General features: G+C 34.5%; 1 long non-coding RNA gene across 1 annotated transcript in view; it reads right to left on the reverse strand.

The window, feature by feature from the left end:
* Positions 1–27,822, reverse strand: part of LOC112476327 — a 47,996-nt gene that overhangs the window by 8,157 nt on the left and 12,017 nt on the right. The window contains exons 2-3 of the long non-coding RNA XR_003045032.1: positions 13,482–13,550; positions 10,989–11,147 (exon numbers count right to left, since the gene is read on the reverse strand). This is a non-coding gene — a long non-coding RNA (uncharacterized LOC112476327). The remainder of the gene's footprint in view (positions 1–10,988; positions 11,148–13,481; positions 13,551–27,822) is intronic.

The raw sequence follows: 27,822 nt of genomic DNA on the forward strand, positions 1-27,822 counted from the left end.
GTAAACACACAATAGAATATACAGATGTCAAATGATAATGTACACCTGAAAATTATATAATTGTATTAACCAATGTTACCCCAATAAACTTAATTAAAAAATTTAAAAAATAATAAAAAATTAAAAATAGCATACTGAAAAAATCAAAATAAAAACAATTAAAAATGTATTATGTGCTATGTTTAGTATGAGGCAAAATAAAAGTTCCCCTAAATTTAAAAAAAAAAAAAAAAACAACTCCACTATTGCATATTTGCCCTGTTTCTCACAGACTCCAAAAATGTGAACAGACTCTGTTATCATTCATGTGAATTGGGAACATGGCACCAAGGAATTTTGTCTCCAGGGATGAGTGTCTTATCTCCAGCGATGAGTGCCTTATCTCCAGGTCTGAGAAGAAATGAATTGCTAGAATTTTTTTCTTCCCCTATGGTTCACTTTTAAATCTGCATTAATAATGTTTATAATGCCACTCCTCATTCAGATCGGAATCAAATGTCACCAGTCCACAGAGGCCTTCCCTAACCCTCCTCTCTAGAGTATTCCCACCCCATTACTCTCTGTTACATTACCCTAGTTCTCTCCTGCATAGCATTCATCATAATGTGTAAATATTGTAATTATTTATTGAATGATTGAGCCTACTAGAGTGTAAACTCCTGAGAGCAAGTGACTTGTCACCATCTTCATTTCTGTATCATCAGGGCCTAGCATTGGGTTGAATGAACGAAAAAATGAACTAAAATTTCCTGCTACTTATTCAATCCCTTTGATCTGGGTCATTACACTGGCTGCTTCTCTATTCCTGAGCTCATTTCCACCAGAATATAGCCAACATGCTGCTGCTGCTTCTCCCAAAATTTATTGTTTTGTTTTTTTCCCCCTGATTACCTAGTTATTAGATGTTCATTTTAGAAAATGTGTGAGAGGGGACCTAAGTCATATAAAAAAGTAATTAAAATCACTAGGGTTGACCAATAACCCCAGCTTTCCAATAACTGAGTAATTTCCCAGAACACAGTACAAACCAGGAAAGTCCAGGGCAAACGAGGATGAGTTGGTTACCCCACACCTCACCTTCCACTCAGTAGTTACTATTAATAATTTACTCTATTTTCACCCATTAATTGTGCATATTATAGTTAACCAAATTACATTATATAGATAATTTTGAATTCCGCTCTTTCCAATTAATTTTATAACATAAGCATTTTCCCACATAATTAAAATTCTTCCTTAACATCATTTAAAAAACTGCTTAACATTATGCACTATACCTAAGAGGCAATGTAATGTAAAACCGAAGACCAAAGACTCTGGAGCCAGATTACCTGGGTTCAAGTTCCAGCATTGCCTTGGGCATTTTACTTATCCTCCCTATGAATTTGTTTCTTCATCTCTAATATAAGGATCAAAAAAGTATATGCCTAAGAGAGTTTTTGTGAGGGTTAAATAAGTTTATATTTGAGTGTTATTAGTACTAAATACTTCTCTATTTTTCTTGATAGATTATCATGTAGTATAATAGAATAGTCATACTACACAAATGTCAAAACTTGCTTCTTTCCTCTTTTATCTTTCAGAGGATTTACTCCAAAATAAACCTTTATATTCCTAATTCCACCTCTACATTTGCTTCCCAGAGGGCCCAACTAATCAGAAACTTTGCTAATTTGATAGGAGAAAAAGATACATTTCATTATTTTAGTTGCATTTCTTTGATTACAGCTTCAATTGAATATTTATTTGTCTTTATTAGGCTCTGAAAGTTCCTCTTTTGTGAACTGACTATTCATGTTCTTTGCTCATTTTCCTCTTGGGGTCTTAGTGTTTTTCTTGTCTGTTTGTATAAGTTCTTTATCCATAAAATATATTAGCCCTTTATAATTGTTTTTTTTTTTTTGATGTACAGAAGTTCTACATTGTCATCTAGTCAAATGATGATAAATTACTTTGTAACTTTTATCTTTGCTCTAATGCCAAGAGAATACATCCCCTTCCAGAGATCAGTCACTTATACTTTCTAATTATTAATAGTTTATATTTAGTCCATCTAGAATAAATTTTCATGTATGGTATGAAGTTAAAATCTAAATTGATTTTTTTCTATCAAACTATGTCTCCCCAGACTATTTAATAATCTTACCTTTTCTGGTTGATTTGTCAAGCCTTCCAATATAATTTATTAAAATTTTATACATGCTGGTTATATACATTGGTTTTATGTATTTCAATTACATAAATTTGACTTTTTTTATATACTACATTTGCTAAATTACTGTCGTTTTATAATGTTTTAATATCTGCTGTTTTGAATCTGAATAAATAAACTTTCTAGGCTTCTGTACTTTTTCCAGAGTTCGGTTATGGCACTTTACATTCTATCTATGCAGAGTCACTTTCTCTTTCTCCTACTGGCCCAACATTGGAAAATTTGTCATTGCTGAAGCTAGTGGAAATGATGGTATAAATATAGAGATTTCTCAAAAAAGCCTCTAGTTATAGGAAAAAAAAATTAATTTGTAAAGAAAAGTTCTTTAAAAGATGATACAAGTGGGGTGAGAATGCCCTCTTTAGCTTATATAGGAACCTGTCAGCTTCATTCTGTTTTCTAGTGCAGAGCAACCTAAGAAGCTAAAGTCCAGAATGTGACAGTGACATCACAGGACCTATCAGTGTTGTGTTCTTTATAGTGACATGCAGCAAAGTTAAGAGAAATGTGTTTACCCAGCTATTCTTGATGAAGGGTGTGGTCAATAACTGGATGGAAAAGCGAAGAGAAAAGGAGAATCATACACAAGACTTGAGCAGTTACTTCTGTTGCCTCTACAATCAATTTCAGAAGGAGGGAAGGAAAGGAACTACCAGGAGGAGCAGTGGGAAGTGGCATGCCAGCCAGCCACGGCTAGGGGATTGCTGCCTACGTGGTCACCCCCCAGAATAAATATTATTAAGGGAAAAAAACAGGTGTAAGAGCTTGAATGGACTGCAGAATTCCTTTGTAAAAACAATCACCTGTAGGCTGACTACAACTGCGTGATTGTTTTAGTTGTCATTATTTCACTTAGGTATAGCTATACCTGTGTGTTATAATAGGGATCTCCTGCAACGAGATTTCTCTTTACCTTCATGGCAAGAGAAAAAAAAAAACTTTTCTTTTTGTTTCTTTCTCTCTTACTTTCTACTTTTCTTTCTTTCTCTTTCTTTCTTTCTTTCTTTCTTTCTTTCTTTCTTTCTTTCTTTCTTTCTTTCTTTCTTTCGTTTTCTCTCTTCCTATTGTTCTTGTGTCTTTTAAGTGGGTTTAAAATAAGTATACATCTTTCGATTCGCCCAGATATATAAACAGGAAAAGGGCAAACAACTCTTTAATGAACAATAAAGCCAACAAGAGCAAAAATAAACATGCAGCTGAGGCTTGTAGAGTAAAATAGCATCCATCTGAAATTTTTGTGGGATAAAGGTTTTTCTTTAACCAGTAATTTTTTACCCTACGTGAAACAGCCACAATTTTAAAAGATGAATATGAAGAGTGTTCTTATGAGGAAGAAATGCTCACTTGCTCTGGTTGGAGACCTGCCGGCACCCCACAAGACTGTTCAGAGTTGACGGGCTGTCGTGGGGTTAGGCGAGGAAGCCATTTCCTGAACCAGTCCATTCAGGGCAATAGCCAAGCTCCACACTGGATAAGAGGTTTTAAGGGTTTTCTGTGTAGATAGTGAAAAGTGATCTGACATTGAAAGACAGCTTAGACGTGACACATTTTTATAACATTGAAAAACTAGTTCAAGTTCTAGAAATAGAGACATCACCTCACTCTGACTGGATGATAAAATGCAGAACAAAGAACAAATTGCCTGAAAACAACTGCAATTATAAATACCATTTAGAACAGTGAAGACATAGTGGTCTTAAGTAAAGGCATTGATTTTGAAAATGTAAATCATGGCATCTTAGACAAAGCATATTAGTGTGGCAATTCAAAGCATGAATTTTGTGGTCAAACAGACAAAAATCTGAATCTGTGTTACTTTAGGGATCTGGGACGATGGATTTCTTCATCCATGAAGTAGAAATGCTAATATTTCTTACCTCAGAGGCTTGTTGTAGAAATTAAATGAAATTGGTATGTAAACTAATTAGCCCAGAAGCTGGCACATTGTAAGCAGTCGATAAATGATAGCTATTATTACTGTTGTTATTTTTCATCTAGCAGGAGAAAGAGCTAGGTAAGTTTTCTAGTCTATCCTTCTGCTTCTAATTTGGATCACATTTAAATATTTATAGAAATCAAAATGAATCCCTCTCTTTTTCTTAAGAGTACTTAAGAAAAGGAAAGTACATGATTTCCTAAAGGAATTCTCTCCCTCAGAAATGTTTTCATTTTATTTTTTATTTTTTTTTAAAAATGCTTTCATTTTACAACTTATGCCTCTCATGTTGCAACTTAAGCCTGTTTCTTCCTCCTCTCTTTACTGAGGATAGAGAACAGTTTATCACCCTCTTTAGTGACCTTGCAGATGCTATGCTTGAAGAAAATTATGACTTGGTCTTCCTCTTCCTTTCTCACTCCCCTGGACCCCACCCCAAACACACAGCTATTTACTCCATCACTTTTACTTCTCTGAGAGGAAATAAAGGAAATAATAATCTTACTGTACTTGGGTTATAATTCATGGCATGAAAATCATTAGTCCTAAACACTATATGGTCATTCCCAGACCTGTTTTCTAATATATCAAAGAATTTCTCTGTATCAAGAAAATAATGGTAAACCTGAGCGACTGAGTCAACACAATGGATCATGTAGAGCAAAATCAGGTGATTTAAAAGAAGTTAAGTTAATGATAAGGCATGACAAGGATCTGGGCAGAGCAAATGCCGGCAGTTTCTAGATGAAGAGCTTGATTTGTTAGAAGGTCAGTACAGTGAAACAATCTCATACATTTATTTCTTCTTCCTCTTGAGGTGATATTAAAATGGCAGAAATGGAATATAAAAGGATGATTTTAAACACCCCCAAAATGAAGAGAAAGGGCTCCATCAATGAACAATAGATTAGACCAATTTCTGTAAGACTGAGAGCTGATAGAGAAGTGTTTACTGATGAAGCAAGAAGGAAGAAGCCTCAGTCTTAAAATAGAGAGGAGAGTGTATGTGAATATCTAAGTACTGGGGATGGAGCAGGGAATACAAATAAGGGGGAAAACAATCTGAAGAATAGAAGAGAGGCACAGGACACACATATATCAGGTACAACAAATAGTGACATTGAGCTATAGGACTAAAAACAGAGGCATTAATTAAAGTATACTTTCAGAAAAGTTTACTTCTCTAGCTCTCTTGAAGAATTTGTATTGTCTATCTTCAAGAAAATATAGAAGGTTCTTCTCGAAAGAAATTGAATAAGATCAATACAAGAGATCCAACATCGATTAATAGGAGTTCGAGGAAGGAAGAACAGAAAGAAAGAAAAAAAACAGAAATCAGGACATTTTCAAATAAATAAAATTTTCTAGTGATAAAGGATGTTAGTCTCCATATTAAAGAATTCCCCAATTGCTTAGCTCAATGAATGAAAGAAGATCTATATCCATATAAATAATTGTAAACATGAAAAATAAAGAGATTCTAAAACTTTCCCTAAAAACAGAACCGTTTACCTACAAAGCAGTGTTTCTCAGAATGGCATTCAGCTCATCAATGACAATATGTATTGAAAGAGTGGAATAAAATTTTTATAATTCTAATGGAAAAGGATTTTGAACCTGAACTTTTCTACCCAAACTGTCAAATGTGATGTAGACTAAACCCCTTTCCAGATATGCAACAACTTAGAAAATCTACCTTCCACACACCATTTCTTAGAAAATTTCTTGAGGATGTGTTCCAGCAAATCAAGAAAGTGAAAGGAAGCCCCAGGGTGACTTGAAAGTTCAAAATAGATGCAATGGATGGAAAGTCTTAGTTGGGGGCAAGGGAGGCTTCAGGGAAAGGGTGCCTTCAACAGCATTTCTGATGTTATGTAGAGTATGGAAATAATAAAGACTATTAAAAAGGAAAAGTGCAAGGAAAAAAATGCCTTTTGGAAACATCATTAGGAAAAAAGCTATACAAGAAAAATGCAGTAATAATTGTATAATGTAGAATTCATAATTTTTATAAAGTCAAAATAATGATAACATTTTATTACTTTTTAATTTTTAGACTCAACTTATAGGCTACAGATGGAAGACTAGATTTCGGTTACAGTAGAGATCATAAATATTATCAACTTTGACAATGTAAATAAAAAATATAGATGTTAGAAGTTAGGAAGAGGAAGGAGTGAAGAAGAATTAAGTGGAAGGACAGAGACACTAGCGTTCTCATCCGACAAGATGGGCAATAACGCCTATAGTCGATAAAGTGAAAAGGTTATGGTGTGGTAATATTTCTTAATGTTACTAGGAAAATGGTAGGTTGTTTCATTGAAGAAAAATCTTATTTCTTATTTACTATAGAGGAAGCAGATTTAAATAATGTCTAAAATATATGAATCAAGCATGATAAAATGTGATAAAATGTGATTAAAATGTTCTGGAATTAGTGGTGATGGTTGCACAACTCTGAATATGTTTAAAAAAAAAACACTGACTTGTGTATTTTTAACGGGTGAATTGTATGATATGTGAATTACATCTCAATAAAGATATTATAAGTTGCATTAACTTTAAAAACAAAATATATCACGTTATATAATATTATGTATATGATGTGTGTTTTTTTAAGCGTAGAATAAAGAAGGAAAGAAGGAGGAAGGAAGAGTTGCAAAATTAACCATAATTGGTTATAGTCACTCTAAAATGCTTACAAACCATTATTATAGTCTGCTCATCAGTAGAAGATACAATAATGTCCAAAAAAGTGGCATGGAAAGGTTTCCAAAATAATCAGCACTTACTTTTTTAAATGAAAGGAAAACTAGCTTAAAAGAAATTTTTTTAGGTTTTGTTTTGTTTTTCTCCTTTTGTTTGATTTGAGTTCACCATTTAGATTAGCCTAGATCAAATTTGACTACATGAAAAACAATTATCTATGAGAAAATTAATATTTATCAAATATTCTTTCATATGAATACCTGTGTATGATATGTAAAATGTCAAGAACTAGATGGGGCAAGAACAATAGGATGGAGCTAAAAAAAAAAGCCCTGCCTTTCTTTAAAATAAAGAGGCTAATTTTTTAGATGCTGAGTTTGGAATCTGGAATGCAAAACATCTCAACTTGGCATTTGAAAGCTTTCCCCTCTCAAGCCCATGACATTCTTTCCCATATCTTCACATTAAGGCTGGGTGGAAAGTTCATCAGTTTCTGGATATAAACAAAGAACCTATGATCTTAGTGGTACTTGGTTTACATCCAGTTCTCAGGACTTAATGCTTATCATTATAACAATATGACAATAAAACACTGGTAGATATAGTGTCATTTATTCCTTCATATTGAAGATTTTAGAATTATTCCTTTTTTAGGAAAGATCTTTGAGAGCAAAGTTTACTTAAATCGAAGATATTATTGTTATAATATTAAACAGAGTAAATATCCACCCCCAGCAATGGTTTAAGTATTTAGAGATTGGATGTAAAGGCCACCTAAGACTCCTTCGAGCTCTAAGGCGGGTCAAATTACTATGTTGTTTTGGATCCTCTTGTATTAGTTCTCTGTTTTCTTTAGAAAATGATGCTCAGAGAGTTTACATAAATTGGTCAAGTAACAGTAATGGCTGGGCCAAATTTAAACTCCAGTGTGTTGCCCTAAGTTCATTACTTTTTCTCGACACCTCCCAGTTGCTTCACATTTCAGCTTCTTCGGGACTCCTTGAATTTATTCTAATATTTCCCTTGGCAAAAAAAAAATTTTTTACAAAATGTGCTCTCTTAACAGGCAAAAAGAAGGATATATATTTCTTTGCACAACTTTAAAACATGGGTTCATATAGTTATGTGAAAAGAGCAAATGGAACCATGTTAGCTTTAATGGGGAATAAATAAATGATGAAATGGTATAAGTGGGCTGCCAGACAGGAACAGATATGGGATTTTCTTTTGAGTGATTTATTTTGGTGTTTTATTTAAAGCAGTCCTTATTTTTAGATTGTTTGGTTATCTGCCAAATTAGAAGCTCAGCAAATTTCTCAATGGGCAATTTTAACTTTCCAGATTTGGAAATGCCCTTGAATTTCTACTACTCTCTTTAAAAATGAAACCAACCCCTCTTCAAGACACTGGTCCCAAGATAAATCATCCTCAGCCAAAATAGCAAGATAGATGGCCTCTAAATCTATCAGAACCAGTTCAACCATATTCTGGGGAGAAAAAAAGTTTATGCATGATATTAGATGCCTCCAATGTACTCTTACTGCTCTCTTAGGTTAGTTATTTTCTGTTTACTAAAATTAGCCAGCTACCTCAGAACCTATCAAGGAGAATATTCCTTCTCTACCTAGCCATTGTTGCTATTCACAAATCATACTGTGAGGCTAATGCAAACAGCCTTAAAGAAAAAAAGCAAATGGCCAATGGATTTAACAGTTCTTTTATAACCATGAACTTTGTCTGATAAGGTAAGAATTGAGATCACTCAGAAGTCAGTGCTCAGAAGTGAAAAGGCAAAAAAGTCCCACCCAAAGGTAAAAGGTAACGTGGTTACTGCCTAGGACTCTGAATGTGAAAAGGCATAGTAGGTGGTCAAGGCTTCAGCTAGACCACCTTAACTTCCCTGGAGTCCAAAGTCAAGAATGGTATATGGCCTCACTTTCTCTGGTGGTTCTGTCATTTTATTTCTCACTCTCTTTTGCGATAAGAATATACAATATGTACGTATTTAGGGTTCTCCACATTTTCAGGAGGTATGGATATGGTTCCCGTGAACTACCTCTTCCATTGAACACAGAGGTTGAGAATATGAACTCCTATCAGCCAATGTATTCTATCTCTTGGTTACTATAAGTGGTTCAGACCAATCAACACCAACAACCTTAAATTCTGGAAACTCTCTGAGTTTTGGGGGGAAGAAAATAATTTCTTCTGGTGAACTAAGAGATGTGAGGAACCTGGGACTGCCAGGAGGACACAGTGTTAAGCCTGAGGGTAGATCCAATCAGCTGAGAGTAGAGTTCAAACAGAGATGGAGACAGAGAGACGCTGAGCTCTGATAGCATCATTTGAACCGCAAATCCAGCCCTATTTAAAGGCCCTGGAGTTTTCAGTTGCATGGGCCCATAAATTCCCCTTCTCTGTTAAACCAGTTTAAGTTGGGTCCTCCATCATTGGCAAATGTCTTTGTGTAAACTATAAAATAGAAATAAATGCCTTCATATTTTCAGCCATTTCTATTGGGAGATAATTTGTAGAATCTGTTGAAATAGACATTGTTAAGATATATCACTAGGATGAATGGAAGCAATTGTGTACTTTGTAAGATAGGAAGCTACACACACAACATTGCTTCGTTGCACCAGAGCATTATTATAATCGGAATCCTACACATGCACATTGCTGATTGCCTTTGGGACCACAGTGAATTTGACCAATCTGAGGTCAACAATGCCCAGACTGTCACATGCAGAGTGGTTTTTACTTATGTAAGCAATCAGAATTCAGTAATAAACTGAGTAGTAGATGATGTTTCACTTTATAAGCAATGTAAATCCATTTAGGAGTAAATTGCCAGTGATTAAGGACTAATAATAAAATAATAAAGTTATTCAAAAGAAAAAATTTGAGTGGAAAAAGACCAGAACATTTCATTTGGTTCATGAAAAGAAACAGTCTTCTATGGGCTTCATGTATAACTTTCCGTTTTTAAGTCTTGATTGCTCTGAAGACATCACTGGTGGAAGAGAGAGAAAGAAACATTTATTTCTAAGTGTCTGTTACCAGTTAGAAGTTTTCTGTAGCACAAACACAATTTAAAATGATTTAGAGAATAAGGAAATCTCTTGACTCATAACCAGAGACTAGAGAACAAACTTTAGGGTTTGTAATATAATCAGGGCCATTGCTTCCCAGTTTTCGCAGTTCCCTTGGCTGTGCCCTCCTTCCTGCACTGGCTTTTTAGTTAGGCTGGCTTTCCTCATGGTAGCAAGTGGTTGCCAGCAGCTCCCAGAACTAAATGCTTTCTCATTTTCATGAGAGGGAGGAGGGGCTTCCCTTCCTTCTGATAATAAAAACAAATTCTTAGGCTTCACACTGCCTGGGCTTCCCCACCCCTGAAAAAAAATTGCTGTGTCCAGGGAAGTCATGCACCACAGTGATTTCAGACCTGGGAAACAAGCCTGTGCCTGAACCGGTAACACAGTCAGAGCTAGACTAATGAGAACCCACCTCTAGAGCTAGGGAAGTAGTTCATCTCACCAAGCCACCTGGCTTCCACCTAAGGCAAGAGGGTGAAGTGGATATTATGGAGGCAACTACAGTGTTTTTTACCACCATGTTTTACCACCAGACTGAAGCTGACCAACAGGGCGGGCTAGCTGGGCAGTTGCCTAGGGTGCCAATCTATAAGGAGCCTTCATTGAAAATGTACGTAGATGGAAAAAATTGTTCAGGGCCATCCCACGTGAAGATCATTGCATTCCTTAAGCCTTACATAATTCCAGAATAATTTTCCTATAGGGAAATATGAAAATTAGGAAGAGATGAATTCTAACAGCATGTGCATCTATCACCATTGTTGCCTATTTTCGCTTTAAATTTTCTCAAGATTACTTTAACATATTATAACATTCTTTCTCCAAAAATAATAGCCCGAGGTGTTAGGGTGTTTAGTCTTATTTTAGCATATCTAACATCCATTCCTAAGATATTGATTTTTCAGGCCCAGTTTTTCAGTACTATCATTTGGACCACATTCAGATAAATGCTTATATGGCATTACTATTGAGTACTAAAAACATTTTAAATTATAATAACAGCAAATGTTAAAATAAAAGCAAAATAGCTACTCACAATTACATAGTATTTGTAGCAGACACTTCTGGTGTCCTGGGTCACATCCTCTAAGCCCATTTCTGATCTCCAGTGACAACTGACAGTCTCACCTCAAACACCACCACAAATCGTTCCACTGTCTATCTCAGAGCCTTTGAAATCTGAAGCCACAGGTACCTACGTGGCCCATAGGAAAGCAAAGTCAGGATATGTAACAGGTGGTCAATAAATATTTGTTGAATAAGTGAATGTTAGAGTATAATAGATTGCCTTTAAACTGCCTTGTCAGTAGACAAACTGTGGGGCTCTTGTTACACTGTGAGAGGCATATATGTTTGGAACCTAAATTACTTGGACATAGCAGGGCTGTCCAAAAATACTTTCTGCAGTAATGGAAAGATTCTGTAACAGTGCTATCCGATACAGTAGCCACCATCCACATATGTCTGTTGAGCACTTGAAATGAATAAATAACTAAAATTTTAATTTAATTTGCATTAACTTGAATTTAAATTTAAATAGCCACATGTGTCTAATTGCTACCATAATGGATAGCACAGGATAGGAAAGGTCAGGTACTGCCACAAAAATCCTCATACTCCTTGCCACAATCAGCTGAAGAAGTATTTATTTAGGAACAATTAGTGGATGCAAAAAATTATTAGCCTAGCTGGGAAATCCATGTGGCTTGGGTCAGCCCCATGTAAGCACTGTACGACGCTTTTCTTTTATTTGACTCAAAGTCAAAACCTAGCAAAAACAGACAGGTGGAACCAAGAACCTTGTATGGTCATCTTGACTTGATGAGCTTTTTAAACTGGTTTATGATGAGCTTTGAGCAAATACTTTTATTGTTGGTTTTCTCTATGCTGGCTTAGACAGATAGAAAAGGATGCGATTTAGAAATGCATGTGTCAGTTTAAATTCAGCCCTTTCACTTACATTCAATTTTTGTAAATGATGCTTTAAAATAATTCACGTCTAGGAAAACATCTTTCAATTTTTTTATTGTTATTTAAAAAAGTATTTTTTCCTAAGAAGATAAAGGAATGTATATTTTGTGTAGGTGTCAGTATTCAAGTTGTAAAGACTGAACCTCTGGTTTCAACAAAGTTTCTAAACTTGGCAAGCCCTGTTTCCCATCACTAATGATAAAAAATGCTTTTTGTGCACACATCTTGTTCTGTGTGCTTTAACAGATAGGTCACAGATGGGCATCAGGTGTTCGAGGGTTCTAAGATCTCTCACTGACTTAGTCTTTGACCTATGAAAAGCTAGGGTGAGTATAAACCAAAAGCTCCTGGGTGCACAATCAGAATGTTCACTCAAAACTCTAATAGCAATACTTTTCATTTTGTTTTAATGAAACAAGTCGGAGTAGAGCCACATACCATCTCGACGAGTTCCCTGGGCTTTCCAGGGACGAATTTCTGATATCACTACTCAAGAGATTCGCCTTTTCATCTTTACTTCTCCTACGCATCTCTCTTTCTCTGCACCCCTCAACCCACTGCCACCCTATTTTTCCACAATAGTTGCTTACATATCCATTCAGCCAACTAGTAATAGCAAGAATGACTGTGGTATAATTTCGGATCTTGAGAGTACAAGTCAGTGAAATGCAGGTGGCTAAGTCTCAAATACACAATCTCATTACTTAAAACTGCTTGAAGCAGATGAGCACATTGCTGACACTCTTTGAACCAGAGAATTCCACCTCTGCACAAAGGCAATTAACCCAAGGATGACACTCTATGCTCCAGACCCTCAGATCTAGATTCCAAGTTGCATCTATTTATCAAGACTTCCCCTTCTGGGCCCCCTTCTGGATTAGAGTGGCTCTAGGCTCTAGGTTAAGTAGTTGTAGGTGTCTGAGGGTTTGAAGTCCGACATTCTCATGCAGTCTAAGAACCACAGAGAAGAGAGCAACGTGATACCTCAAGATGATTTCCGAGGACACACTTCAAAGATTTAGATTTTATGACTATGGTTTTACTCTGAGTGAACTGAGTTGCTACCAGAAGGTTTTGAGCAGAGGAATGACAAAAGAGACCATTTTCAAGACTCCCTCTGCTGCATTTGGATCTTCAAATGTTAGTCCTGTATTTCTCATTGCTGTGTTCTGCCAGTCTGGTGGGAAACCTTATTCTTGTTGTGCCTGCTGGGCTCACTTCCTCTCCCTGAGCACTTACAACGAGCTCTGTCCCTCCACCTCTGCTTCCAGACTCTTCTTCAGCCAAGGGGCTGTTCTACCTGCTGACCTAGGCTTCTCCGTTCTTGCATACTCTGCTGCTGCCAACAGACCCGGATCTGGCTATCTCCCTATTACCATCAACAATTTGTTAATAGCTTATCATCTGAAAGCAGTTCTGAGCTCTGTATATATTTGACTTGGCATGAAATGTTCACCTTTTTTCAGAGATCCTCAGGCCGCAGTGATACAAATCTGTGATTGGTACCTCTCCCTCACTGTACCTTGACCCTGCTGTGCTTGTCACCCATGCTACTCACCTTTGCAGCCTCTGCTTCATAGAAGGTTCCCACACTTTCTGTACGTGAATCACCACCTTTCAGTTATCACTGAGAAAAAAAAACAAGTGAACTAATTTATTATTGAAAAATTAACTCTTTTTGATAAAATTATAGAAAACCTAGAAACTACAGATAGGCTTAAATGGAAAAAAGACTTGCAGACATCTATAATCCTACTAACCAAATATAAATATGTTTTCCAAAATTATACACACGCACAGTTTGTTTTACAAAATCATGACTGTGTATACCTATATTTATGTTCTGCTTTTTTACTTCATATTATATAATGAGCATTTTTCTCATCTTGTTAAATAAATGATTATTAGTGCTTCGTAGGATTCTACTATGTAATAGTATTATTTAATCAATCTCCTACTTAAGCATTTTGATTGCTTCCAGGTTTTTGATATTATAAACACTTTAAAACAAATAATCTATACATGAATATCTGACTGAATCTCTGGCAACTTCATTCTATTAAATTTCCAGAAGAGGAATTACTAGGTCAAAGGGTAAAAGCATATTTAAGGCAGGATGAGACACTCAAAATAAAGACTCTAAAACCCAATGGGAGTGGAAAGAATCACAGAAGATTGTCTAACACCCTCAGGATCTCCTGACCATGGCAGCAAGTGCAGTTGGGAAGAACATTCTAGGATCCCCCCAGTAAGTAAAGTGTTTAGTCATTTAAACTGATTTTCAAAGACCTGCACCTGCCAGAGCATATTAATCAATGTTGATGAAGTAGCTTCAGCTATCAAGGACAGCAGATGGGGAACACATCTGGCCTCACACCATTGCTAGCTTCAAGTTCTCTTTAAAATGAGCAATGGGAACCAGGCAAAAAACTAATCGTCTTCAACCCCCCTCTCTCAAGCCACACAGTGAAGTGCCAATTGACTTTTGCTCTGATTCCTAATTAAATTCTGAGATTAAACAAAATCTGAAGAGCAGCTATTTGACAGAAATGAGAAACTTGTAAAGCAAGAGTAGCATATAGATTCAGGAATGGGTGGGAACAGCGAATTGCTCAGATAGTTACATCAGCAAAACAAGGAGAGTAGGATTTTATGTACACATATCACAGCAGAGAACGAGGGAGGAAGGTTTTTTTCCTTGAATTTTGTACAACCATAATCTGAGCAACTACTCTCTTAACACTATATATTGATCCTCAAAATACATACACCTGTGATGTAAATCAAACTATTTCCCTCTTTTTCAGATAAAGCAATGAAGACAAACAGGTTTTTTCATTTGTCCCTATTTGAGCTAGATTCATTTCCTTCAACTTTTATTTCAATGCCTCCTATAAGCGAGGCATTGTGCTTTGCTGGGAAATTTACAAAGCTGATTAAGATGGGACCTCTGACCTTGAAGAAGGCAAAGCCTAATCATGGAAGCCAAAATTCTAATGTGTCTAAGCATGCTTAGGGAGCTATAAAAGCAGCAATGTATTGAGAAGGAAGTAAGCTAAACAAAGCCTTGAAGTCGACATTTATGAATAGGTAAAAACTACAAATGTACTAGGAATCTGATAACTGGAAAAAATGATATATAAATGTAGATCTAATGCACAAATTCATTCTCACTATTGAACCCTAGAGATCAGACACATTTACACCCGAATCAAAGAATGTAAAGATGAATAACTACTCTTTGGATCCTTTTCCAATGTAATAATTACTCTTCATAAAAGCTCACAGAAAACATCAATTTTCATGTAATTAAAATCAGTGCCTTTGTTCACATAATAGGATACCACATCATACAAGATGCTGGTCCAAGAAGGACAGATTGAAATGGGCAGATCAGTTTACAATTATAGATGCCTTCGGGAAATAGTCAATGCTGGCCAATTCAGTGATAAATTATAGAGATTGTGGTTTACCAAGAAACATATTTTTCCTCTCTTTTCTCTTCCTCACGCTCCCCAGGCCTTCCCCATTTGCTCTTTATTCCTTTCACCCAGGCCTGTAGAGAGGCAGAAAGGTGAGGTAAAACATGTGCGCTATTCCACAGCAGTTCTAGTGAAAGGGTTTGATAGAAGATAATGCTGAAGTATATGCAATAGTATAAATAATGTTTGGAAAATTTCAGATTTTAATTGTCTTTGATACTTCCAGAACTTTTTACTTTAAAAATGGAGAATTAGCTATTGTTATCACTAAATATAAATAAACTTGAGTTTTCCAAATTTTAAAATTGTCTAATCACTATTTGAATGTAAGCTGCTTGTCTTATATTTTTAGGGGATCCAGAGTCCATGCTTAGCTTTAGGAAACTGAATGAACGTCGCTGTCACAGAAGATTTTCATGCAATAATGGTCACCCCTACTGCTAGATAACTGCTGAAGCAAATTTACTGATGAGAAATAAATGAGGTAGGAAAGCAGTGTGAATTGCCAGAGCTGGAAATGCTGACCCTTTCAAGGCATTCAATCATTCTGACTTTGTTTCTATTTATCAGAAAGTGAGTAATGAAGAGTGAATCCTGTTAGGTCAATAGATGCTAGTGGGATCCATAGACACTTTTGCATCATACTCTTACTTGATGGCTGCTGTCAAGAAGGCTATCATATGAAGCAGAGCCAGAGCCAGAGCAGGATTCCCGCCAGTGAGAAGGCAGTCTGCTATGGCTGGACCATCTATTTTATATTACGGATCAATTTTTATTCGTCTTCATTTCTGATGCTGTCTGTGGTTAAAAAAAAACAAGGCTCAGCAATTTGGGATCACACTGAATCAGCTGTCACAATACTGAGATGAGCATTTCATATCTAAGCTGACATTTTACTTCTCAAAGGGAATGGTTCTTATTGTGCTGGATCAGAGAGTGAGTTACTGTGTCCTATGCATTGATTGCTAGGACTTAATGCTCTATGATTCAAGGGTTCACCTCTATCCCATGGAGCCATTCACTTCATGCTAGTTAGAGATCCATCCAAGGAAACTAAATTCCTGCGTCAGCATTATCTTGTAAAGTAAAATCTGAAGTCTGTGTTCCAGTTTCTACTTCATCCACTTTGCAATCTTAGTAAAAACGAAAAAAATGTATTTGCTTTCCCCTACATGGTTGAACTCTGACTTCATAATAAACCTACAACATTGTCATATAATTCTAATATCTCAAACACACAAAGAAAAAATATTCCCAAAATCTTGGGGCTAGGGAGAAAAAAACTTCTCGATAGTTTTTAGAGCAAACTCTTAATGTTTAGCTAACTTGCCAGCTGTTCCATTTCCTTTCTCCCTTGCTGTCTTCTACTACATAGCCAGCACTTACTTTTTTCAGGCTCCCTTGAAGCTGGATGTGGTCATATGACACTGCTGGCCAATGAAAAGAAAGTATGAGCCTATAAATATACTTATCGTCGATGAAAAAAAGGACGAAAGGAAGGAAAGAAGGAAGAAAAGAAGAAAGGAAGGAAGGAAGGAAGGAAGGAAGGAAGGAAGTTTAAAAATAAGCAGTAGGTGTCTTTACATGTTTAGCTCATTGTCAAACTAAACAAAACTTCACAATTTTCAGTAACTAACCCAAAAAGGAGTTAATGTTAACTTAGAACAATATAATGAGGAAGGAAGGAAGGAAGGAAGGAAGGAAGGAAGGAAGGAAGGAAATTAAAAAATCATTCCCTTCACCCTGCATCTCTCTATATATTTTTCTTCCTCTTACCCCGTAGTAAACATTAACCCTGAGCAGGCTTACCCAGCATTCATCCTCTCCTGACTAAGCTTTCAGTTTGGGATCCATCTCAATTCTGAGCGCCATGCTTGTGGGAAGTTTATCCTATCCTCAAATGCGGACTCATCTCCTTGCTAAAGTGATTGATTCAGATAAGCAAGTTTAGGCAAATCAAAATGCTCCTGGCCATAGAAGTTAGGTCAGGAATGGGCTGAGATGACTTTTGGCTTTCTCTCTAAGAAAACCTCCAAAAGGCCACTTACACACTGCCTCACTTTCTGGGTCTCGTGTTATTCTGAGATGAGGCCTGAAAATGCTGCGGTCATTTATCACCAGGAGGGAAATCAGACTTGAAATAATCTGAAACTATGGAAGGCAGAATTGCAAGATGAAAACAAACTTTTTAGATGAGACCGTTGAGCCTAACACCTGCCCAACTCTAAATTTTCCAGATACATGACTCAACGAACTCCTTTATTTGAATTCAATTTTCTGTTACTGGACACTAAAAAAAATTAAAATGAAAAACTTGGCATAATAAAGTCTTGTCTAATATCTCTTAAATATGTTCTTTATCTGCCTCCTCTCTCCTTTTCCAATTGTCATTGCCTATGTTCAAGCCTTACCATTTTTCTCCTTAATTTTAACATGTAGTATTTAGAAGTTTCTTTGACTTTAATTTCTCTTCCATTCGATCTCTTGATTACACAGTCAACAGATGTTCATTTTAATATGGAAATCTGATCATTGTTCAGAACTCTTCATGAATTCCCATTGTACATAAGATGAAATTTAAATCTTCATATGCAATGCCTTTCACAATCTGGCTCCTGCTTGTCTGTCCAGTCTTACCACTAACCATTCTTTCTGCCTCATCTCTTTCAACACATATATATGAGGACACATTACATTCCTGAAATTCTGAATTACATGTAGTTTTTAAACATATATATCTCTCTTCTATTTTGGTAACTGCTCATCTGCCATTTGTTGGAATTCTAGAATTTTTTCCCACCTCATGTCTAATGAGTAAATTAATGTTCATCCTAGCCCAACCTCCTCTATGAAGCTTACTCCAGTTTCTCCATATTATCCATCCATGACTATTTTCATACAAGACCAAGTTATTTGAAGGCAAGTATGTCCTCAATTTTTGAATAAATAAATAAATATAAATCATAAATTAATGAATCAGATACAAAGATTGAAATCTTACTTGGATTATTGGATCTTCTACATCATAAATAGTAAATTAAAATAATAATCATTAGGAAGTTGACTAAGCCCTTCAGATGCCTTCTCTATGAGCCTTAGTCCCCAAGAGATATTTTTATAACTGTAACAAATATCATTTTTGTCTTCCTGTAGTACTTTCTTACTATCCCAGGATTATTTCTGCCAGGATTATTGCCTGATCTTGACCAAAGAAGCAGATATGTGATCCTGGACCAGTTTTTGTTCTACTTTCTTTCTCTTTTTTTTCTCTAATAGGCCAGTTTTTTTTCTCACAAATATCTGATTTGAGCAGACATGCCCAGGACCTACCTGAGTAATATGACAGAAACATACTTGATAACCATATCAATAACTATTTCATCACAACCAATTTGTACTTCTTAATCCTTTCACCTTTTTCATGAATCCCCACAACCCCCTCCCATCCAACAACTATCAGTTTGTTCTCTGTATCTATGAATCTGTTTCTGTTTTGTTTGTTTTTTTTTTAATTTGTTCTTTAGATTCCACATATAAGTGAGATCATATGGATTTCTGTTTGACTTATTTCACTTAGCATAATACCTTCCAGGTCCATTCATGTTGCTGCAAATGGTAAGATTCCATGCTTTTTTATGGCTGAGTAATATTCCATTGTATTTTACCACCTCTTCTTTATCCAATTGTCTATTGATGGACACTTAGGTTGCTTCCATATCTCGCCTACTGTAAATAATGCTGCAATAAAATAGGAGTGCATATATCTTTTTGACTTACTGTTTTTGATTTCTTCAGATAAATACCTAGAAGTGGAATTGCTGAATCATAAGATAGTTCTATTTTTAATTTTTTTATAAACCTCCATATTGTTTTCCATAGTGTCTGCACCAATTTGCATTCCCAACAGCGCATTAGGATTCCCTTTCCTCCACATCCTCGCCAACACTTGTTGTTTGTTGATTTAATGACAACAATGGCCATTCTGATAGGTGTGAAGTGATATATCACTGTGGTTTTAATTTGGATTTCTCTGATGATTACTAACAATGAGCATCTTTTAATGTCTATTGGCCATCTTATGTCCTCTTTGGAGAAATATCTATTCAGGCCCTCTGCCTATATTTTAATTGGATTGTTAGTTTTTTTGGTGTTGAGTTACATGAGTTCTTTAAAAATTTGAGTATTAACCTCTTATCAGAAGTATCATTGATGATTATCTTCTCCCATTTAGTAGGTTGTCTTTTCATGTTTTAATGTGGCTATTAAAAAATTTTATATTGCATACATGACTTGAGTTTCTGGTTTGCATTACATTTCTATTGAATGGTGCTGCGTTAAAGGGTTACTTTAAGCAATCTTTACAAGATGATGAAGGCTTAAAACTTAGATGAAATTTCAGTGAAATAGACTTACTTAAGAAATATAAATAATTGGGATACTTAGGTCACATTGATGGTTGTATGAGAAAGGAAAAATGAGTGGCAATTGTTAAGGATGGCTACTAGGTATCCAGCTTCGACAACTGAGTGGATCCTAGTGATCTTCAGTGAAATAGGAAAGGACTGGAAGAAGCAGATTTAAGAGGAAGAAATTGAGTTCAATTTTAGATAATTGAATTTTATTCAAAATTCAATATCGAGTTGGAAAGTTTGGGTAGACAGATATATATGTAGATGTGGAGTTCAGAAGACAGAGCTGGTGGATTTACATACTTGGGTGTCAATAAACTAAAAGTGATATTTAAAGTCTTGGGTATAATAGAGAGTGTCCAGAGAGAGAAGAAGACTGAGGAACAACCTGTAGCAAATACAGACTTCATAGGGTATTATGCAAATACTAACATATATATAATGTTTTGAAAAACATTAGTCCCACCAGATACACCTAAGGAGGGAAAAAAAAATCTTGTGGCCAAATGTTAGAAAAAATATCACTCACTAGAGATTATAATGTACACTAACATACTAACATATTAAAGGCTTTGAGACGTCTGAGTGAAGAAATCTCTTTAGTATTTTTATCATATTTGACTACAGAAACCTTCCTTCTCCCCCAATAATACTTGTTAATATCTTAAGAAACACACTCAAGGAGCACACTTAGAGAAGTGTTTTTCTATGGTAATCCAATCCTTTAATAGGATAAAAGATCAAAAAGAATATATCGAATGTATGACCTTTAAGTTATATTTATAAATAAGTTACTTTGTAATTTCTGTCAAATAGGTATATTTTCCATATCTAGGTTCCTTTATGCACTTCTAAGCATATTTGGGGGAATTTTAATGCTTTTTACAATTTGAAGTGCTCAAATTAAAATAAATGCCAGATTATCTATGAATAGCTTACTCTCAATGCTTAAAAACTGTTTTAAGTTCATAACGAAGAAAAATTCTTAAGTTTGAATATGGGCTCTCTAATGATCTAATAAAAGATTATCTCATGAAAACAAGATTTGAAGGACAAAAATAATTTTTCAAGGCATCCATTAAAATTGAGAAGAGGCACAAAGTTGTTTTTTTTTTATAAACTGCTCATTTAGTTGAAAAATGTGCAAGCTCCTAAAATTTACATTACTTATGGTGCTTTCAGTATGTTGATTCAGAAAATGAGTTGGATAATAACATGCCTTATAAGAAGCAGCAAATGGCATAATAATATTTCCCTTGGTTAGCAACTAATATGTTATTCACTGTAAGCACAGTCTAGATTTCCATACTAACGCACGGTATTAGAACATTTAACAGTAGGAAGCCCCAACTCCTGTAGTTAAGGGTCTAGGTATAAGAGTTAGGTATTACATAAATAACAGCAGGCCATATCTAAACAAGAGATCAGACTGAAATTTTAAATTTTCTTTGGATTTAAGCTATCTTGAAATGTTATAGTTTTTAAAACCTGAATTATGGTTAGATGTTAACTAGGCTTATTGTGATCATTTCACAATATATACAAATACAGAATCATCATATCATACACTTGAAACTAATATAATGTTGAATGTCAATTATACTTCAATTTTAAAAAACCTGAATCATGTCATCACTTCGTATTTACGTAGTATATTTTACAGAAGCTGTTGAGTAAATTGGATCTTACTTTTCCTCAAGAAATTTCTACATGATAGATGACATAAGGAAGGAAGGAAAAGCAATGGATATAAAATATGTGGTTCTTGGATTCATTAGCTGATTGATCTTAAGTAAATACTTAACTTCACCAAGTCTCTATTAGTAAATTATTAATATCAGTCCTACCCACCTTACAGAGTTGTTACAAGGACCAAAACAAAACAAGATTTCACTTGAATGTAAACTCCACAAAGGTGTAAATTTTTGTCTTTTTGGTGCGCTTTTTGGCTTAATACCTAGAAGTATATCTGGCACATAGTAATCACTCAGTGAGTGCCATGAAAATGTTTTGAATATTATAGAGATGTATTGTGTTATACGTAAAGTATTACTATTATTCACTAAGCTAGGAAAGGCAGAAAAAAAAAAAAGCAGAAAGAGGGTAAGTGACCTGCTTAAGTTATTTCTTAAGTCAGAATGGAGTTAAGACTGGATTTTGAGGTCTGGACATTTTATTTATTTGGTCATTCAACAATTTTTTTGGAGTACATACCATACTAAACATAGTGCTAGGTACTAGATATATAGTGGTAATATCCATATATACATATATACATGAGTGTCAGACATAGGACATAGTTGAGCATTAACAGATGAACACAAAAATAAATTTCAGTAAGTGCTGTAAAGGAAGAAAAGCATCTGATGAGAGGACAACAAGATGTGAGGATTCCCTAATTTACACTGAGGTTAAACGTTTAAGTAAAATTTATCAACAAAAATCGTTCATTCTTTTGACAAGACATATATTTTTAGATAATGTTTATTCATTTTTATGCATATCACTATTTATAGCTCTCATTAAATCAGAAGAAACTTATCAATATCATCTAGAATCAACCATCCAAGACAGATTAAAATAAAAATTTGGAAAAACAGCATCATTCACTCACTCTTGCATTTTAATTCTCAGAACTAGAAGCTCAATGTTTGTTGACTTTGATATTAAAACTTGGCTATGTCTCAAAACATGCCTTCAAAATTACATACTATCATTAAAGTAAACTTAGGCCATGCCTTACTTTTAGTAGGCACTCAAAGGGTTTTGTTGTGTTGAATTTTATTTTTTTAGAACGTTGAGAGTTATCACTGGTATACCCAAACATTATTTTCTCATGGGAACACATATTTGTTAAACGATTAGTTTTCTCACTGAAAAAGAATTTTTTCCAAACTAAAGAGATATAATGAAGGCTCTAATTTATTATTCCTTTGAATCTTCAATGAAGCTATTGAGATGATAAATCCACTTGCTTTTAATGGTTAGTTTAGGCTTTTAATCTATGCAAAATTGCTTCCTAACTTGCAGGCAATACTGAAAGAAGAGCAAGAGTTGAAATCAAGCCTTTCTTTTTAAATGAACATAGAGAAAGGGAACATTGTATTTAGGATTAAAGAGCAACTTTAATGATAAATATGCCCTCTTAGCCTGACATGGTTGACAGCTAGAATTTTAAGGTCAGATATTGCCAGTTATGAGTAACTTTTTGAAGATTTAAAAACAATAATAAAGGCAGAAGCATTTCACCAAATACTTTAAGAAGAAAAAATAATCAAGCCTTTGTGGGAAAAAATTGGATTTATATGACAAGACTAATGAAGTAGAAAAATAAATTTAAATACTCATTAGAAAGGTGTGGCAGATATTTTTTTTAAAAAATCTCTTTTAAGGAGTAAGTTTTCAAAAACTTTCTCTTCAATACAATAATTTGTTATTCTAAGAAGCTATAATTTACAGTCTTAACTTTTCCCCAGAATTTTAAATTTCTTTTAAAATCAACTTTATTGAGGTATACTTTATATAAAATAAAATGCACTCATTTTAAGCATATGGTCATTTATTCTATAACTCAGCACAAATATTCCTAAAAATCATAGTGCTATACAAATTCCCACAATAAAAAAGAAAAAACAAAGGGCCTAGGGAAAAACAAAGACTATGTCATTAACACAGAGAGAGACAAAAAATAATATTAACTAATAAAAAGTTAACACGCTTGAACAACCAACTAGTTTAACCAACTAGAACTAATAGACATTTATAAAACACTCTATCCAAAAGCAGCAGAATACACATTCTTCTCAAGTGCACATAGAATATTCTCTAAGATAGACCAGATGCTAGGCTATAAAACAAACCTCAACAAATTTAAAAGGATTGAAATCATACAAAGTATGTTAGCCAACTACCACAATTGAATGAAATTATAAGTTAATAACAATTAAATTTGGTAAATTAATAAAGGTATAGAAATTAAATAACACACTACTAAAAAACCAATGGGTCAAAGAAGAAATCGCATAGGAAATTGGAAAATTCTTTGAATGCAAATGAACATACAACATATCAAAACTTATGGGACACAACTAAAACCATGCTTAAAGAAAAATTTATAGTTTTAAATGCCTATCTTATAAAAGAAAAAGATATCAAATCAATAACCTAAACTTCCACTAACCTAAGACACTAGAAAAAGAGGAGTAAATTAAATCTAAAGCAAGCAGAAGGGAGGATATAATTAATAAAATGAAAACATGTTTCCTTGAAAAGATCAATAAAGTTGACTAGATTGTGCTTGAAAAGAAAAAAGAAGATTCAAACTACTAAAATCTGGAAGGAAAGAGGAGACATTACTACCAACCACAGAGAAAAGGATAATAAAGAATGGATGAGTGGTTGCCAGAGATGGTGGGTAGAATGGGCAAAATGAATGGTGGTGATCAAAAGGTACAAACTTCCAATTATAAAATGAATAAGTCCTGGGACTATAATGTACATCAATCACGGTGACTATAATTAACAGTACTATACTGTGTGTTTGAAAGTTGATAAGAGAGTAGATCTGAAAAGTTGTCATATAAAAAAAAATTATATCTGTGTGGTGATGGATGTTAACTAAATTTATTGTAGAAATCATATCAGAATATAGACATATATCAAATTATTATGTTATATACCCAAAACTAATATAATGTTATATGTCAATTATATCTCATTTTTAAGAAGTCCCACAAAACAAAAAATCTCCAGCTTGCTCTTTGCAGAAATTGACAAGTTGATCCTATAATTTGTATAAAAATTTAAAGAACCCAAAAATAGCCAAAGAAATCTTAAGAAAAAAGAACAAAGTTGTAGGAGTCACTTCCTGATTTCAAAACTTACTACATAGTTACAGTAATCAAGACAGAGTGGTACTGGCAAAAGGATATACATATAAGTCAATGGAATAGAATTAAGTTCAGAAATAAATGTTCGCACTTACAGTCACTCAATTTTCAGTAATGATGCCATAATAATTCAAAGGGAGAAAGAATAGTCTTTTCAATGAATGATGCTGAACCAACCAAATATCCATATGCAAAGGAATAAAGTTGGACCCTTACCTCATACTATATAAATATTAAACTAAAAATAGATCAAAAGATTTAAATATAAGAGATACAACTATCAACGATCTTAGAAGAAAACATAGGCACAATTTTCATGACTTTGGAATTAGCAAGGGTTTCTTAGATAAGATACCAAAAACACAAACAACAAAAGGAAAAAAAAAATAAGTCAGACATCTCAAAAGTAAAACCTTTCGTGCTTCAAAAAATACTATCAATAAAGTAAAAAAACAACCCATGAAATGGGGGAAAATTTTTGCAAATCATATATTGATAAGGAACTCTTACCTACAATATATAAAAACCTCTTACAAGTCAATAAAAATACAAATAACCCAATTAAAAAACAGGCAAAGAATTTGAATACACGTGTCCAAAGAAGAAATACAAACATCCAATAAGCACATTTTTAGCCATCAAAGAAATGCAAATCAAAACCACAATGAGATACCAATTCACACCTACTAGGACGACTATTGTCAAAAAGACAGATAATAAGTGCTGATAAGGATGTGGAAAAATTAGAACTCTCACACACTGGTGGTGGGAACAGAATATGATGTAGCCACTTTGGAAAACAGCTTGGTTTATCCTCCAAAGATTAAACATAGAGTTACCACTTGGCCCAGCAATTCCACTGCCAGGTATATACTTAGGAGAAATAAAAACATGTATTTACCCAAAAACTTGCACATAAATGTTTATAATAACCAAATAATGGAAACAATCCAAATGCCTATCAACTGATAAATGGATAAACAAAATGTGATTTAGCCATACAATGGAATATTACTCAGCAATAAAAATAAATGAAGTATTGCATGAACGTTAAAAACATTATGCTAAGTGAAAGAATCTAGTCACGAAAGACCACATATATCCAGAATAGGCCAATTTATAAAGATAGAAAGTAGTTCAGTGGTTTCCTAGAGCTGGGGGAGGGTACGCTGGGAAAATGAAGAATGACTAGGTAGTCTTCTTTTAGGGGTTATGAAAATGTTCTCAAATTTATTATGGTGATGGTTGCACAACTCTGAATTTAGTAAAAAAGTGTGTACACTTTAAATATGTGAATCATATGGTATGTGAATTATATCTTAATAAAGCTATGATAAATTTTTCAATTAAAAATAGAATGCATAAACCGAGAAAAATCAATAAATCCAAAGCTGCCTTTTAAAAAAGATCAATAAAATGATAAACTTCAGCTTAGATCAAAAAAAAAAAAAAAAAAAAACAGAGAAAACACAAATTACTAGTGTAGAAATGAAAGAGGGGCATCACCATAGATACTACAGACACTAAAAGGATAAAAAAATATTTTAAACATATTTTTTGTAATAAATTTGACAACTTAGAAGAGATAGAGTCATTCTTTGATAGCCAAATTTTACAAAACAAAAACTGTCACAGAAGGAAATATTTTTAAAAAAATACCTGAATAGCACTATATCATTTGAATAAATGAATTAGTGATTTAAAATATTCCCACCAAAATTACCATAGTTCCAGATGAATTTCCTGGTGAATTTTACCCAACATCTAAAGAAGATATAATACTTATCTTAGAGAAAGTCTCAGAAAATAGTGAGAGTACTTTGCAACTCATTTTGTGTCCAGCATTACCCTGATGTCAAAAGTAAAAGCCATTACAAGAAAAGAAAAATAAAGACCAGTGTCTCTCCTAAACCTTGCTGGAAAGGTTCCTAATAAAATATTATCAAATCTAAATTGGTAACACCTAAAAAAGATAATGCATCATGACCAAGTGAGATTTGCCTCAGGAAGAGAATCAATGTTAATTCGCCATGTTAACAAACTAAAAAAGAAAATCCATATGGTTCTCTAAATAGATATGGAAAAAGTACTTGACAAAATTTAACACCTGTTACCAGAGTTTGAGGGTGTTGTCTAGGTTCTTGATGTCTCAAACAAAGAACTGAGCAAGACATCGAAAAACAGCAGAAAAGAAAAGCTTTATGAGAAGGGAAAGTACACTTCTAGACCTGAAAGCAAGCCTGAGCAAGAGAAGTGTGACTCAAAGGCCTGGTAACAAAGCCTTTAGGGTTTTTAGCGTTAGTTGCTGTGAGTGGTTACTTTTCTTAAGGGAGTGGGCTTCCTTAATTGACAACTAAGATTGACAGGACTCAGTGATTCATCATTTGCTTTCTGTGCATGTTCGTTCCCAGAATTCAGTCTGTTATAATGATATTAATGAACTTCTGGGCATACGCATTATATTATAATGATGGTATAATGGGGCTCAGGTAAACTGAAGATTGTTGAGGTCTTTATTGCATAGGTGCGAGTGGCTAAAACTAGTACCCAATTTCTTTCTTTCTACGTGTTACTGTAGCCCAAAAATGCCTTCTAGCTTGCTTAATTGTGGGCAGACTAGGGCGAACTCCTTCTAAGGTAGGATGACCTCAGTGTCTTTGCAGGCAGAACCAAAACCCCCTAACTCTCCTGCCTAATTCTTTTCTAAGAGCTATGAACCCCTTATTATTAGTATAAATGTTGAGGGACGGGAGGTCTCTTCTTCTGTATCTGCTTCCTGCTAAGGAAAAATGTCTTGGGTTTCCTGCCGAAGTGCTGCCTCAGTCCCTAGATGAGGAAAAGAAGGTACGAACTTATTATTTAAATCATATATCTATTAATTTCTATTATTGATTTGCCTATTAAGCGAATAAAGGGAAACAGGCTTGGTTAACACATTTCTTAAAGAGTAAAAAGACCTTTGGCCTAAAGTCCCCTCCCCTCTCATACTTTAAGGGCCCTGCATGGCCTAATGTCATTTCTGCTAACAATGGGCCGAAGACCCTTATCAATAGCCAGAGGATCTGAGTCACCAGTTTCAGGACAATTATTGGGATTTGAGGGAGAGGGCCTTTTTCCCA

The sequence above is a fragment of the Pteropus alecto genome, unplaced genomic scaffold (assembly GCF_000325575.1).
Source record: "Pteropus alecto unplaced genomic scaffold, ASM32557v1 scaffold161, whole genome shotgun sequence".
Taxonomy (NCBI): Eukaryota; Metazoa; Chordata; class Mammalia; order Chiroptera; family Pteropodidae; genus Pteropus; species Pteropus alecto.